Source organism: Anomaloglossus baeobatrachus, chromosome 3 (genome assembly GCF_048569485.1).
Source record: "Anomaloglossus baeobatrachus isolate aAnoBae1 chromosome 3, aAnoBae1.hap1, whole genome shotgun sequence".
NCBI lineage: Eukaryota > Metazoa > Chordata > Amphibia > Anura > Aromobatidae > Anomaloglossus > Anomaloglossus baeobatrachus.
This window is the reverse complement of record NC_134355.1, coordinates 561,699,389-561,713,600: the sequence shown is the minus strand read 5'-3', so window position 1 is coordinate 561,713,600 and position 14,212 is coordinate 561,699,389. Positions and strand designations below refer to the sequence as shown.

At 44.1% G+C, this 14,212-nt stretch overlaps 1 protein-coding gene across 12 annotated transcripts in view; it reads right to left on the bottom strand.

Annotated features, from left to right (window-relative positions):
* Nucleotides 1-14,212, bottom strand: part of KIF1A (kinesin family member 1A) — a 269,201-nt gene that overhangs the window by 48,606 nt on the left and 206,383 nt on the right. The window lies entirely within an intron of this gene.

Below are 14,212 nucleotides of genomic sequence, written 5' to 3'. Positions count from 1 at the left end.
TCGTTAGCGATGTCGTTGCGTGTAACAGCACCTTTACTGTCATGGTACATATCTGTTGTTTAAAATGAAGTATCGGACTTCCGGTTCCTGTCCTGGCTGAGGTGGAAGCATAGAGGAGAATCTCCTGCCACCCCTCACAGAAACCGACTAAAAACAGACCCCCCGGACGAGCCACCAAACAGAGAGCAGCACAGGAGGTTACCTAAAGCAGACAGCTATGGAACGGTACCTCCTGAGAAGCTCTGGGAGCGGTGAGTCAGCCTGGAGAAGCTTTGATATGGACAGGGGAGAAGATAAGATAATGGCGCCGAGCCTGATGGGGGAGGAGCCTGAACGCATGGTGAGAGACTCAGAAAAGCAAACACAGAGCTGGAAGGGGAGAGATAAGGGAGATATGAGCGAGGAGACAGGAGATAAGGAAGATATGAGCAAGGAGTCACAGGAGGACACAGCAGGAGAGAGGTGGATGCAGGGGACTGATGATGGTGGATCGCAATGGGAGGATATGGAGGCAGAGGGGAGAGAAGATGCAGGCAAAGCAGGGCAGCTCAAAGACACAGCAGTGTTGGAGGAAGAAACTGACAAACAGCACAGGGAGATTAATCCCACTCAGACTCACAGGAAGTCAAATGCAAGAATTCATAGTACCCCTTCCAAAGGAAACAAAAAGCAGCCTACTACACCAACATCACAAGCCTGCAAGTTATTGGGGGATGGAGGTGGTGGCCCAGTACAGACAAAGAGAACTAAGAAAACAGCACCACCTGCAGGCCAAGACAAGTACACACAAAAGCTTAATGTGGACTATAAAAAACTGGCTGAAGAAGTGACATCACACTTGTCAAAAGAGGTTAAAGTGGCTATTGAGGCAGCCATACAAACATCATTAGCTAATATGCAAAAACAGATAAATGCCCATGCCTCTAGACTGGCAGAATCAGAGCAGAGAATATCTGACTCCGAGGAGACAATACTGGCTATGCAAGCACAAATAGCAGCTCTAGCAAAATCTAATGAATACTTGAAGGATAAAGCAGACGATTTGGAAAACAGATCGAGACGAAACAACCTACGTATAGTCGGGTTGCCAGAGTCTGTGTCGATTGGACAGTTGGATAATATATGCGAGTTGGAGCTACCGCAGGCCCTGGGCATAAAGGCGAAATTCAGAGTTGAAAGAGCCCACAGAGTGGGTCCACTGAGACACCAGGAGGCGAATAAGGGAGAGGGCCAAAACTCAAACAAGAATACCCCGATAAGAGCCAGGCAGGTGATTGTCAAGTACCTTGATTATAAGCATAAGGAGGAAATATTGAGGGCCTTTAGAGAACGAAAGCGTCCACTACAATATCAAGGCAACAGACTGCTAATTTTTGGGGATTATTCAGCGGAAGTATCCAGAAGGAGAAAAGAATTTACCAAAATTTGCTCATTTCTGTACAACAAAAAAGTAAAGTGCCAGCTATTATACCCTGCTACACTGAAAGTTAGAAACCCCAATGGCTCGTTTGTATACTACAAGGACTACAAAGAAGCAGAAAACATTCTCATGGCAGAGCTCAACAAGACTAGGTCAGAAAGGCAAGAAAAAGGAGCTAGTGGAGAAGGGAATAATAGAAGAGGATCCCCCACAAGCTCAGGAAGAGATGTGGGACGTCTTGGGGGACAAAAGCAAGTTGAGACCAGGGAGGAAAGGAGGCCAAGCCCGGGTCGACAGCATAATTCTCGCCTGGAACACAGGAACCAACCCTTGGAGAGAAACCATGATACCTGAACTGGAACTCGCCCATTGTTTTTCCTTTTTTTGCCTGTTTTTTTTTTTTTTTTTTTCTCTTCCCAAACAGGGAGAGGCGTTGAGGAGGATGCATTACGGAGAGAGGGTTGGGGAGGTGAGAGGAGGAGGGGGAAGGGAGAAAAGAGAGGAAAACATCCCAAAGTCTGGGTCCTCTTCCCCCCCCTCTCTTTTTTTTTTTTTTTTTTTGTTCTTCTTCTTTCTTTCTCCATCTTCTCTCCCCTTGGTCTTTTTTTTCTTTTTCTCCTTTGTCCAGGAACATCATCCAAATTCAAATGAAGTGGGCCTGTTCTGGGCGGACTGATGGCTACCTGGAGTCAGAGATAAGTAGGACTGGAGAATCTTGCTGAGGTTTTGACATACTGTGCTAATTTTTGCATAATTTTCAAAGGCTTATTCAAGTTAGTCCGGGGATAGAACATATATTTTTTGGGGGGTGATTAGGGAGCTACATATTTTGGCTAGGAATAGGGGAGCTCACCAACGTGGCGGGAAGCGCCGTGGATTTCTCGGAAGGGAAAATATGTTTTACAGTTACATGCTTTTTGTTGTATTTGTTATATTTGCAAGGTGGGGAAAGGGAGTGTCGATTTTGTGGTACCAACTGTGATTCTAGTGTCGAACATCTCGTCTTCCTTGATGCAGGGGCCCATAGGGGAGGGAGTAGTAAAAGCAGAATACACAGGTAAACATGATACAGATAACTACGTGGAATGTTAAAGGGCTGAGATCACCTAACAAACGAGCAATGATATTGAGACATCTGAAAAGACTAAAGACAGACATTGCCTTATTACAGGAAACCCACTTGGGGGGGGGGACTTTTTCCGCATGAAGAAACATTGGGTGGGCACCGTTTACGGGGCAGCGGCACAAGGTAGAAAAGCGGGCACTATGATTCTAATAAATAAACAATTCAGTCATGAGGTAGTGGCACATGAGGCAGACGACCATGGAAGGTGGCAGCACTTAACAATCGTTAGTCCAGCGGGTAAACTCAGTATTTATAATGTCTATGGCCCAAATTCACAACAAATCACATTTCATGATGACATAAAGGCCATCATATTAGCAGATGGGGAGGCTAACATTATAGTGGGAGGCGATTTTAACACCGTCCCAGACTCAGCTGAAGATAGGAGGAGGGGCGAGGAGGGGACAGCTAATGTGGGCAGGAGTTTAGACAATAGGGATGTAACATTAGAAGACGTAGGACTGAAAGACATCTGGAGACTAACTCACCCACATGACAGAGAGTATACACACTTCTCTCACCCTCATGATAGCTGGTCACGTATTGATCAGTTCTGGATCTCGCAAGACTTACTGAGTGGTACGCAAGATTGTGTGATAGAGAATATGGTGATCTCTGATCATAGTCCGGTGAGATTGGGCATTAGAGAGAAATTCAGGAGAGGTACAGATATCATATGGAGATTCCAATCGTTCCTTCTCAGGCAAGAAAATTTCCACAAGGTGCTACAGGAGTGGTGGGGAGAATTCGCAGAGGACAATAAGGAACATAGAGAGTCCCCAGTGATATTTTGGGAAACGGCAAAAGCGGTCCTAAGGGGCCGTCTGGTGGGGTACGCAGCCATGATCAAACGGAAAACCAATGAGAATTATAATTTCCATAGTGAAGCAGTACGGGTAGCATATACAAATTATGTGACAAATAGATCTCCCATGACAAAAGGCAGATGGCTGGAGGCAAAAGAGGGATTTGACGAATGGGCCAAAAAAAAGGAACAACTATTCTGGTCGCACAAGGAGGTTGACTTACATAGGTTTGGCAACAAGGCGGGAAGGATGTTGGCCAATCTGGCAAGGGGCAGCAGAAAGATGACAGTGATCTCTAAACTGAAAACAAAGGGGGGAGAGGTGACTACGGATCCTAAGGACATTAATAAACTGTTGGGAGATTACTATAGAAAACTATATGGGTCAGGGAATAACGACATGACTGATGAGGCAGAGTGGCTAAGACAAGCCCAAATGCCTAGCTTGACGGAGGAAGATTTGAGTGCCTTAAACGCAGATATCACAGTAGAGGAGGTGACGAGAACAATTGGGGAGCTTAACACCAACAAGGCACCGGGACCTGACGGTTTCAATAGTGAATTCTATAAGGCTCTGAAGGATCTGATCTCGCCGGATCTAACCTCAGTCTTTAATGCTTTCCTGGGAGGGGCGGAAATACCCAAAAATTCCAACATAGCATATATTAAATTACTCCCCAAGGGAACCAAGGACCTGGATGATCCCTCTAGTTATAGACCTATATCGCTCATAAATCAGGATTTAAAAATTATGTCCAAGATCATGGCTAATAGACTGGCCGAGATCTTACCTAGGATCATTACGAATCACCAGGTGGGGTTTATTAAGGGGAGAAATGCCGTTACCAATATCCGAAAGACAATTCTAGTGGTAGACGCGGTTAGACTGGGTCTCACTGAGGGAGGGGCTAGACCTGCCCTAGTTACACTTGACGCAGAAAAAGCGTTTGATAATGTAAATTGGGGGTGGTTAGACAGGGTAATGGAGGCCATAGGGATTGTAGGCAAGATGAGACTTTACATTAGAAACCTTTATGCCAACTCGGGAGCTAGGGTACACACTCCGGGCTTTCTATCAGACGTGTTCCCTTTGATGAAGGGAACAAGACAGGGCTGCCCATTATCTCCTCTTTTATTCAACCTGGCAATCGAGCCGTTGTCAAGAATACTACAGGGACAAAATAGCTTTAAAGGAATCAAGATAAGGGGTTCAGAAGTAAAGACAGCGCTTTTTGCTGATGACATCATACTTTATATGGGGGACCCCGGTGCGGATTTGCCACAGACTCTTGCCTTGATTGAAAAATTTGGCTCATTCTCCGGTTTCAAACTGAAGAAAAAAAAATGCGAGATCATGTTCCTAAAGGGGCATCATGGGACAATGGGGGGACAAATAAGGGATGGCTGTCTATGTGGAATTCCTATAGCACAATCTTCAATTAAATACCTGGGAGTGCATATAGGAAGATCGGTGGAAACAATCTATAACTTGAATTATGGACCGCTAATCAGGAAAATTATAGTTCAATTAAAGGGATGGAAAGGTCTGCCACTTCCATTACTGGCAAGATGCCACCTGATAAAAATGATGAGCTTTCCTAGGCTGCTGTATCCCTTCCAGACAATCCCGCTATTGCTAAAACTAAAGGATGTGAATAAGCTCAACTCCGCGTATACAGAATTTCTGTGGAGGGGAAGGAAACCCAGAATAAAGCTGCGTACGCTGATGAAGTCAGCAGAGGAGGGAGGTCTAAACTTTCCAGATGTCCAAGGGTATAATCTTGTATGTATCATGAGGCATGTAATTGATTGGGTGAGAGGAACGAGTAGGCACTCAGATCATGCGATGGAAACTAAATATGCGTCACCGTGGGATCTGACGTCCATTCTGCACTCCCCACTATCCAGGGTTGAAGGGCACATAAGGAACTCAATTATATTCCGAGACACCATGCTAACATGGAAGTCGGTAAGGAAAAAACTGGGGCTCTCATGGAAAGTGTCCAAGTACTTGAACCCCTGGGCATTCCCAAATTTTCCCCTGGGACGAGAAAACAAGCTATTTACTAGATGGAAAGAGAGGGGAGTCAGGAGAATGATAGATGTTATGAATGTGGAGGACAGGAGGTGGATGACAGGTCGGGAAGTGTTGGATAAGTACAACCTTAATAGCTCACATGTCATCCAGTATGAACAATTGAAACATGGAATAATAGGAGACCTGGGTGTGGTTGGAAGAGAGCTGAACAGAAGTTCGATTGATGAGTTACTGGAATGTGATGTAACAAGTATAAATGTCTCTAAAATATATCGATCGCTAAGGGGGGTGCTTATCTCACGGGAGGATAGTCGGACTTTAAAAGCGTGGGGGAAACAATTGGGAAGGGAAGAAGTGGTGGATGATATACTGAGAGGATGGGTACAAGTGCGGAAACATATTACCAATGAGAGATGGAGAGACACTCAATTCAGAATTCTACATAGGGCCATTATAGGTTTCAACATACCAGGTAGGGATAGGTGGTGTCCTAAGTGTCAAAAAGAAAAAACGGATATGCTGCATGGGCTATGGGAATGTGAGACAATCGCTAGGTTCTGGAACCAAGTCAGACTATTTGCCCAGTCAACATGGGGAATTTTCAGCAAACTAGACTTAATGGTGTGGATTTTCCACTCCTTTGAGGGAGGAGTAGGAGGAGGACCGAGCACGCAGGAAAAGAGGAAATACGCAATAACGCATGACATAGCCATGATAGCTAAGCGTTGCATCTTAAAACACTGGATTCAAAGGGAGGGCCCATCCATAAAGGAGGTTGTGGGCGAATTACACAACCTTCTGAAGTGGGAAAAACTAGAAGCGGAGAGGGATAAAGATGGGTTGACAGCCAAGTTTTTTGTGAGATGGAGACATTTTATTGAAAGCCAATTCACACAGGGAGAAATAATTAACCTGATGGCACCTTTTGTTCACTCGGAGTGGTATATCCTGAGCGATATCCAGGACAGCCTGGGTAAACTGAGAATCACCTAGGAGGGGGCTCTGGCGGGAGGGGGAGACGAGACGGTTGGGAATACCAAGACACGCTAGCAAAATTGAAATCATTCAGGGACGACACAGAGATTTAACGAATTGTATTGCATATGTTATATTATATTTCATTACCTCTGTTTTGGTTTAATGTTACTGTATACTATCTTAAATCGAACAGCAACATGGAACTCCAAATTGGGGTATCACCCACCTCTATGTCACATTTTGTCAGACGAATGTTCTTTTTTTGCAATGATACTTGTCATGTTTTTACAAATTTGAAAAATCAATAAAAAACGTTTTGGAAAAAAAAAAATAAAAAAAAAAAAAAAAAATGAAGTATCTTTATAGTGACTGTTATGAAGACAGGTGACACAGGAATGTACTATAGTCTATGCTATGTGATGATCTGTGCATGTGTAAATAGAATAAATAAAACCAACTCAGCAAGGTACATGCAATACTATGCAAGTGAGTAGAAAGTAAAAAAAAAAGTATCAAGAATCACGAGCAGAACACGACAGATTACATAATACAGATAAAGAATAGATATGACATTTAATTTCTGTAACATGCTTGTAAATCACAAAGAATCCCTGAAGAAGCTAACACCAGCAGCAAAACGCATGTGATTTGCAATAGCACTCTATTCCTCAAGCCATTTCCTGATTCCTGGTATGAACTGACTGGATCAAAATACTTTTATCTTGAATATCACAAAACATTGTTTTTTTCTGTTATGTTTTAATTGCCCATAGAAATTTTGTCTTGTGCTTAGAATTTTCATGTATTTCATATTGATCTTTTTTTTTTTTTTTTTAACCAATAGGTTTTTATTGATATTTCAACAATTTCAAAATACAAAAGCACAACACCTAATACAAAAAACTTCGAACACAGGGGAATAAGGAATGCAAGACTACAGGTCTTGCCTACTTATAATGCAAGTCTACCACCACCAGAGTTCATTCACAATTCAAACTTTGTTAGACATCTTCTAAACTGCCCTAATATTAAAAATATATTTTGGAATCTGACCTGAGAGATAGAGTTGTCTAAATCATGAATTACAAATATCATGTGGTGATTCTTCACAATTCACTAGAAAGTGTGTGATACCCTCCATTATTTAGGGGGTCAGCGCTATAAATTACTTTCCAACTCCACCAGCGTTTTTTGATTATATTGTAAGGTATAGCATTTTGAGCTAGAGTAAGTCACTCTGCCGATTTCACAAGGTTTCCCACCTACAAAGAATGGAGAGGTCTGTAATATTTATTACAGATCTTCAGATCAGAGAAGGGCTGTCCAATGCTCCTATCGAGGACAGAGCTCCAGGGACTTCATCGTTTAGGACTAGAATGGAGGCTCGCACCCAGTATAAAGCTTATATAGTATAGTAGTGAAAAGCACACTGCACATGCTACAGAGATCATAGAGTAAAGCACACAGGGTCATTAACCTTAAAAGGATCCAAACGCACCATGTTTCTGGGCCTTCATCACAGCACCAGTCATCCTCAGCCTTGGAGGCCCACTTTTTGCTGGCCCTTTAACTGAGTTTAGAAAAAAGCTGCCTAGATTCTCCTCCTCTGCAGAGAGTACAGGGACCAGTGAACTGAGCATATGGAAAGTAGAGTGCAAAGAAGGAGGAAGAAATGGGGTGTGCAAGCCTAAGGAGAGCACCCAGTAGGGTTGTATTGAAAGGAGCCATAGACATAGATGGTAGATTGTTAGATTGTAATTAGATCAGTAAATAGTGAGAGTAAATAAAGCAAAAAAAAAAAGGATGTGTGGGTTAGATAAAAATATAACATTTCCATAAATGTCTATTATTAGCATTTGTAATGCTGTATTACAAAAGGTATTCCAAATCCAAACTATAACAATTATTCAACTGGAAGCAGAAACTGCTCATACGTGGGGTCCCTTGTATTTTGATACACAGCCAAGATCACTCATTTTTTGGCCCTTGAGGAAGCCACATTCTCTGTGGCGATACGCGTGGGGAAACACCCCATACCTACACCGATCCTGGGACCTTGCACTGCTTTAAATCTGGACCTCTAGCAGGTGGTAATATAACCTGGTGTTTCATCTCGGACGCCTTTGGTTAGCTGGTGTTTTACCTTACTTAAATCGGTGTCTGTTGTACGCTGATTTCCTTTATATAAAGCCTGCTTTACACATTACGATTAAGCATACAATATCGTATGCGATGTGACCCGCCCCCATCGTATGTGCAACACGTTCAATTTGTTGAACGTGTTGCACAAACGATTATTTGCCATCACACGTACTTACCCGCCCATACGACCTCGATGTGGGCGGCGAACGTCCACTTCCTGGAGTGGGAAGGACGTTCGGCGTCACATCGACGTCACGCGGCAGCCGGTCAATAGAAGCGGAGGGGCGGAGATGAGCGGGACATAAACATCCCGCTCACCTCCTTCCTTCCGCATTGCCGGCGGGAGCCGCGGGACGTAGGTAAGATCTGTTCATCGTTCCCGGGGTGTCACACACTGCGATGTGTGCTACCTCGGGAACATTGAACAACCTCACGTTCAATTTTTAGCAATTGAACGACGTGCATGCGATGAACGTTTTAACGTTCAATCGCAATCGCACGTAGGTGTCACACGCTACAATTTAACTTACGATGCCGGATGTGCGTCAGTTAAGACGTGACCCCGCCGACACATCGTAAGATATATTGTAGAGTGTAAAGCCCGCTTAAGGTCTCTTTATTTGTCCTGCTGGTGGTCTATAATTATTACATTGTATTTAACAATGGTGGTGTCAGATAGTATGCTATACTTTTATGTACAATTGGGTATATGATTGCAGTAACGGATGACATTTATGTTCTGTATCCCACCTGGATTTATTATTGCATGGTACATCTAGTATAGTGGTATTCGGAATTTCGGTGTCAGGTTCCTGGAACCATGTATTGGGGTGTTCGTTGATTACACATATTTTAAATGTTTTTAACCCTTTCACTGTCTTGTGTGGATTCTATGTATGCACACATTTTGTACCAATAAAATTTTTTTTTTTTAATTGAACAAAATCGCATTGGTTGATCCCTATATACAGGAACTCTTTTTCTCTTGTTTTAAACAGCCAAGATAACGCACACAGCTGGGGGCTGCAGACTCCAGCTCTCTGCTTTATCTGCGCTGGGTATCAAAATCTGGGGGACCATAATCCATTTTTTTCCAATTATTTATTAATTTTTATACTCCACACCAGAACCCAGACAGCTATTGTGATGGCAACCAATCAGACGCCAGCACACCGGCATTCTGACTGCAACCAATCACAGACAATGTCACAGAGGGTGGGCAGGGGAAGGAGTGCATATTCATAAAGTTTAATTAGCGGACCCGGAAGCAGTGTGACAGGAGAAGGGAGACTCGGTAATTGGCCTGCTTTAATCCTCGTTTTGCTTCCTTTTGCAGCCCCTAGACCTTACTAACACCATTCTACATCAGACAAGTTTGGGTTCCCATAGACTTATATGGGGTTCAGGGTTCAGGGTCCAGGCTCAAGTTCGGGTTCGTCCATCTCTAGTCATGTCCAATAGAGTGAGACATGTTTCTATATGATGTCCATAATAGGGTTTCTGGAAAGAAGATTTCCTAGTGACAGATGAGCTTGAAGTATGAGGCGCTGATGTTGTAGGCCCTCTAGGAACACATTATCCCTTTTTCAAGTGCCTTCTTATTAACCACATCTATAGCGCATGAACTAATAGTGAATTTACAAAAAGTTATGTACCAATTAGAAAGTTCTTTCTATAGGGTCCATTTGTTCATGCATAGACAATATTCCTTATAATTCCCGAGGGGATGCAGCCAGAACATCATATACAGTGTGGAACAGTAACTGCATTATTTAATTGAGAAGTCTTACATTTTACATGATGTGACCGAGTTATGTTTGAGTATAGATAAAGGGTCTCTCCCCTACTTTAAATATGATTGTCATTGGGCCCCGGATGGGGGGTAATACCCAAAAAATCCTATACTCTTGGATAGCCACCGCTCCTCCACACACTACTCTGCTGCCTGCTAGTTTCAGGGTTATCAACACTTGACCACTGCAGCTAGCTGACCACTGCAGCCCCCTTTGGAAATTGATGAGAATGGTCGGGAACTCAGTAGTGAGTGTGCAGTCGTGGTGCTGGTCCAGGAGGTTAGTATATTACTCCCTTCTAATGTAATATGTGGGAGTCACCCTACATTTGGAAATCTAGCCTTTACAGTCTTCTCCCTCTTTGCCTCCTCATTGAAAGCCATACCTTCAAAAGCTTGGCACTTTACTATGCTTCTTGAGCACAGCTGATACTATTCTACTACATATTTTTTGATCTATGGTTTGTCTGCTTATCAATAAGCACATGCCTAATGTATTTTTTATGTTTGAACATTTCAATAAAACCATTAAGAAATAAATCCATAGCTTTGGGTTGTCCTGGTTAATACAACAACTTCTTAGTGAACATCATTGTCACGATTCTCTGTGCAGAGCATTTTGCCTTTGGAGATGCTCTGCTGCACTTTCCTGAGTTACTGGACTAGCAGCTTGATCGAAAGCTCAGGATTCCATGTTGGTGCTGATTACTGAGGTGTTGCACCTTCCTGGTATTGCTCAGGCTTCTTTACTGAGCATGCTCGCCCAGAACCTTGCCAGTTGTATTCTCTGGTTCTGCAGTTGTGCTGTTGGTTTGTGCCTCTGCTTGTTTTCTGATCTTGGTTTTCTGACCCCGGACTGTTATTTGACCCCTCTCTGCCTGCTCCCTCTTCCTGTCATGACCTCCTGCCTTCTGACTTCGGACCATTACCTGACCATGTCTCTGTTTTCTCCCTGAACCTATTACGTGCTCCCCTGGATTTCTGACCCTCGAATACTGACCAGACTACGTCTTTGCTTACTCCTTGTGCTCATACGTGTCCTCCCGTTCCTGACTACTCTTCCGTCCATACTACCCGTAAACAATCATACTTCATATACGGAATAAGTTATGGATAAAGTACTCATTGCTCAGTTCAGATTTTCTTTTTGTACATGGCTCTGTTCACATTGGCTCTACAACTGGGTTTTATCAATAATAATACAGTCTACAGAGCTTTTCTTCTATAGTTTCCCCAATAAACTCAATAACAGCTTAGATCAGTTGAAAAACAGATTTGTCATAACAGTCACGGTTCCATTTTAATAAAAGTTAAGATGCTAGTGTGAACGAAGCCTAATACATGAATAAAAAAAGTGTTATATTTATAGTTTTGAAATGAGTAATGAAAACTAACATAATATAAAATATTTAAAGGAAAATGTTCATGTAAAAAAATGCTATTAACCTGCGGATATGGGGCTAATCTATAGGACGCAGCTTTAAATCCAAGCTACCAGGAGGAAATTAATGTTATTCTTGCCAGCAGCTTCCGGCTTTCAGTCATAAAGGCATGGCCTGAGCAGTTTCAGTCACTGCTCAGTAAATAGTGAGAGGTAAGAAGTTGAAGGGAGGATCCGACACAAAAAAACTCCTTATAGTAAAAACATCGTAGCCTTTATTTTAAACGTTAAAAACCAACATGTAGTGGAGACCCAAGAATGTATCTATAACGGGGGAGCTTTATGCGTTTCGGACTTGAATAAAAACAAAAAAGTCCTTAGTCATAAGTGCCCCGTCTGTAACACAAGACTACTAAAATAAACTAACCCATCAGTCGGACACTGGGGAGGGGCGGAAGCAACATAATTGCATGGGATCCTCCCTTCAACTTCTTACCTCTGCATTACCGGCTGGGACTTGCCGGTGGATACTGTGCACTTGCTGGATTCCACAGGCCAGGCTACAGGTGAGCTGAAAATTTCTTTTTCTCTATTCAGTAAATAGTGAGCAGCGGCTGTAATCATGTCCCTGGCACTGACCGATAGCCGTCTCTACACTGATGAAATATAGAAATGGCTGCTGGTCAGTGCCAGGACGTGATATACTATATACTGAGCAGTGACTGAAGCTGCACTAGCCCTGCCTCTATGATTGAAATCTGGAGGCTGCTGGGAAGAATAAGGTTCATTTCCTCCTGGTAGCCAAGATTTCACTGCAGTGGCTGCACAGCTTTAAAACACTATTAGGCCCCCTTCACACGTCCGTGAAAAACACGCACGTGTGTTACGGGCCGTTTTTCGGGTCCGTGTCCCGTTTTTGTGTCCGTTTTTATGGTCCGTGTGGCACCTGTGTGAATTGCGTATGCTAGCCGTGTTTGTGTGCAGAACGTCCGTGTGTGCGTGTGGAATTAACGTGTATGTGTACGTGTAATGTCCGTGTGTAATGTCCGTGTGTGTGATGCACAATGTCGTTTATAAATGTCGGCTGACAGCAGACAGAGTTGCGCGATGAGAATGAACTCGGGTGAACTTCACCCGACTTCATCCTCATACCGCGGCTCTGTCTGTGTCGAGTACTGATTAGCGGTCACCTGTGAAGGATTCACCAGTGACCGCTAATCCCCCGATTGACTGAAGTGTCCCCCCCTCTCTCATACTTACCGTTCCCCGATCTCCGGCGCAGCGCTGCACGGCATTCACACTGCTGCGGCGGCTTTTACTATTTTGAAAAAGCCGGCCGCCCATTAAACAATCTCGTATTCCCTGCTTTCCCCGCCCACTGGCGCCTATGATTGGTTACAGTGAGACACGCCCCCACGCTGAGTGACAGGTGTCACACTGCACCCAATCACAGCAGCCGGTGGGCGTGTCTATACTGTGCAGTAAAATAAATAAATAAATAATTAAAAAAAAACGGCGTGCAGTTCCCCCCAATTTTAATGCCAGCCAGATAAAGCCATACGGCTGAAGGCTGGTATTCTCAGGATGGGGAGCTCCACGTTATGGGGAGCCCCCCACCCTAACAATATCAGTCAGCAGCCGCGCAGAATTGCCGCATACATTATATGCGACAGTTCTGGGGCTGTACCCGGCTCTTCCCGATTTGCCCTGGTGCCGTTGGCAAATCGGGGTAATAAGGAGTTATTGGCAGCCCATAGCTGCCAATAAGTCCTAGATTAATCATGTCAGGCGTCTATGAGACACCTTCCATGATTAATCTGTAAGTGACAGTAAAAAAACACACACACCCGAAAAAATCCTTTATTTGAAATAAAAAACACACACAAATTCCCTCATTACCAATTTATTAACCCCAACAAACCCTCCATGTCCGGCGTACTCCACGGACCTCCAGCGTCGCGTCCAGCTCTGCTGCATGGAGGTGACAGGAGCAGCAGGAGACACCGCCGCTCCGGTCACCTCCACACAGCAAATGAGGTGAGTAGCGCGATCAGCTGCTGTCAGTCAGGTAACTCGCGGCCACCGCTGGATCCAGCGGTGGCCGCGGGTAACCTCAGTGACAGCAGCTGATAGCGCTACTCATCTCATTTGCTGTGTGGAGGTGACCGGAGCGGCGGTGTCTTCTGCTGCTCCTGTCACCTCCATGCAGCAGAGCTGGACGCGACGCTGGAGGTCCGTGGAGTACGCCGGACATGGAGGGTTTGTCGGGGTTAATAAATTGGTAATGAGGGAATTTGTGTGTGTTTTTTATTTCAAATAAAGGATTTTTTCGGGTGTGTGTGTTTTTTTACTGTCACTTACAGATTAATCATGGAAGGTGTCTCATAGACGCCTGACATGATTAATCTAGGACTTATTGGCAGCTATGGGCTGCCAATAACTCCTTATTACCCCGATTTGCCAACGGCACCAGGGCAAATCGGGAAGAGCCGGGTACAGCCCCAGAACTGTCGCATATAATGTATGCGGC